Raw genomic sequence first — 2,829 nt, forward strand, 5'->3', positions numbered from 1 at the left:
CGCCGACAGAGGCCCGGGAGCGTGCTGTCGTGGTGTTGCCGGCGGGAGACAACACGTGGCCACAAACAGTGACCGGGCAGCTCCAACGCCAGCGCCACAGAGGGGCAGAGCCCCACTTGGGTGCCAAAGCGAACTCTCCCAGCACAGCGCACGCGACAACACATCCGCACAGCTGCGATACAAACCACCTGCGAGAACCGCGGGGGCGACCGAGCAGCAGACGGCGTCGCGGCGCCGAGTGCCGGGCGGCGGCGCATCCTCAACGCACACAGTCCTCAATCGAACCAGCACACTGCAGATGTCCACCGCGCTTCGCACCGGGCCCGCGAGGACCCACTTTGCCGCACGGCGCCGCGCGCTGAGTGCGCCGGCGCGCAGCTGCGCCGCCTGCCGCGTCCGTCGGCCGGCGCGCCTGCCACTGGGCGGCTCCACCAGCCGGCTGTAGCGCGTGCGCCCACGCAGAGCGCGGCCAGCACGCCGGGCGCTGTCCCCGCAACGGCCGGGGACGGTCCCACCCAGCCACCGCCGCGTATCGCTTCATACCCACATGCCCACTCACGTTGGTGGGTATGACGGGTGTCGCTGAAGCAACCGGTTAATAGCTGTACCGATCGTCGCTATCAACGATTCACCTCCAGCGTGAACAACCGCTCAACAACGGATTTCCAGTTCATTTGCGAACTTGGGCAGCAAACGTAGACATCCATCTACATTTGCGACTTCTACGAGTCTTGCATGCTTGGATGTTGTGTGTCACGACGCGCTACATCAGCATACATACACGCTGCGACGTGTGCACGAAAGAACACGTGGAAGGTGGCCAGCGTACGTATGCGAATGCCATTGCACAGCTGCGAAGCGCATTCAACACGCGAACTCCTGACCGACGAGCTAGAGGTGACAGGGGGGGGGGCTCTATATACGTCCTATTTCAGTACACAATACAGTGGATAGCGGGACCATGTGGAAAGTAAGCAACACTCGCAAGATGTGAGGGTACGCACCGTAAAATGAATCAATACGCAGGACACCAGAGTGTGCGCGAAGTGAATTATGTTGAGAAGGTTGCAATTAGGCAACGCTACACGAATTCCTAGATTCATATAACTAACAATTACAGGGCACGTTAAGGCGCAACGTGGGTTAGGTTAAGGCGCAACGTGGGTTAGGTTAAGGCGCAACGTGGGTTATGTTAAGGCGCAACGTGGGTTATGTTAAGGCGCAACGTGGGTTATGTTAAGGCGCAACGTGGGTTAGGTTAAGGCGCAACGTGGGTTAGGTTAAGGCGCAACGTGGGTTAGGTTAAGGCGCAACGTGGGTTAGGTTAAGGCGCAACGTGGGTTAGGTTAAGGCGCAACGTGGGTTAGGTTAAGGCGCAACGTGGGTTAGGTTAAGGCGCAACGTGGGTTAGGTTAAGGCGCAACGTGGGTTAGGTTAAGGCGCAACGTGGGTTAGGTTAAGGCGCAACGTGGGTTAGGTTAAGGCGCAACGTGGGTTAGGTTAAGGCGCATCTTGGGTTAGGTTAAGGGGCATCTTGGGTTAGGTTAAGGCGCAACTTGGGTTAGGTTAAGGCGCAACTTGGGTTAGGTTAAGGCGCAACTTGGGTTAGGTTAAGGCGCAACTTGGGTTAGGTTAAGGCGCAACTTGGGTTAGGTTAAGGCAGATGTTGGGTTAGGTTAAGGCAGATGTTGGGTTAGGTTAAGGCAGATGTTGGGTTAGGTTAAGGCAGATGTTGGGTTAGGTTAAGGCAGATGTTGGGTTAGGTTAAGGCAGATGTTGGGTTAGGTTAAGGCAGATGTTGGGTTAGGTGAAGGCAGATGTTGGGTTAGGTGAAGGCAGATGTTGGGTTAGGTGAAGGCAGATGTTGGGTTAGGTTAAGGCAGAAGTTGGGTTAGGTTAAGGCAGAAGTTGGGTTAGGTTAAGGCAGAAGTTGGGTTAGGTTAAGGCCGAAGTTGGGTTAGGTTAAGGCAGAAGTTGGGTTAGGTTAAGGCAGAAGTTAGGTTAGGTTAAGGCAGAAGTTGGGTTGGGTTAAGGCAGAAGTTGGGTTAGGTTAAGGCCGAAGTTGGGTTAGGTTAAGGCAGAAGTTGGGTTAGGTTAAGGCCGAAGTTGGGTTAGGTTAAGGCAGAAGTTGGGTTAGGTTAAGGCAGATGTTGGGTTAGGTTAAGGCAGAAGTTGGGTTAAGGGATGGTGTGTGGTGGGGGGGGTGGCGAGGTTCGTTGATAGTGATGGTAGTAAGTGGATGCCTGAGGCTCTATCAGATATGTCACGTCAGGATGCACTTGTGGCTCATGGCAGGTGGCGCGCCCGTTCTGTGCTTGTGGCAAAGGAGTGGCACACCTGTGTCTTTCATTGCTGCCATTGTTTATGTGCTGTGAGACGCGGCAGTGTGGTGCTGTTGGGTGCACCCCTGTGTAGGACATGTGTGGCTGTTGGTGGCTTATCTGAGTAATGGAGGTTGCCGGAAGAGTGGGATATTCTGTTTTCTGGTTCGACCTCCCGATCTGGTTATCATAGTGTGGATGGCGTACTGTGGCGGAGAGGATGCACTGGATGTTGTTCCATGCTGGTACTTACATATTGTGTCTGCGTGTGTTACAGGCAGAGAGTAGTGCGAGATAAGAGTGTCTGGCTGACGTGTGGTTCACATTGTGTGCAAAGACTTTCAGCATGTATAGGGACGGTTGTATATGTCATCTATATTCCGATGGTTCTGCGTGTATTGCGAAGCACCGTCGTGTATAAGCTTAATGTAGTTCCAGTCATGTGCTGTTCTATCTCTGTACAATAGTAGCGGTGCGACTCCACTACCTAGCTACGCCCTGCGGCAGC

The sequence above is a fragment of the Schistocerca nitens genome, chromosome 7 (genome assembly GCF_023898315.1).
Source record: "Schistocerca nitens isolate TAMUIC-IGC-003100 chromosome 7, iqSchNite1.1, whole genome shotgun sequence".
NCBI lineage: Eukaryota > Metazoa > Arthropoda > Insecta > Orthoptera > Acrididae > Schistocerca > Schistocerca nitens.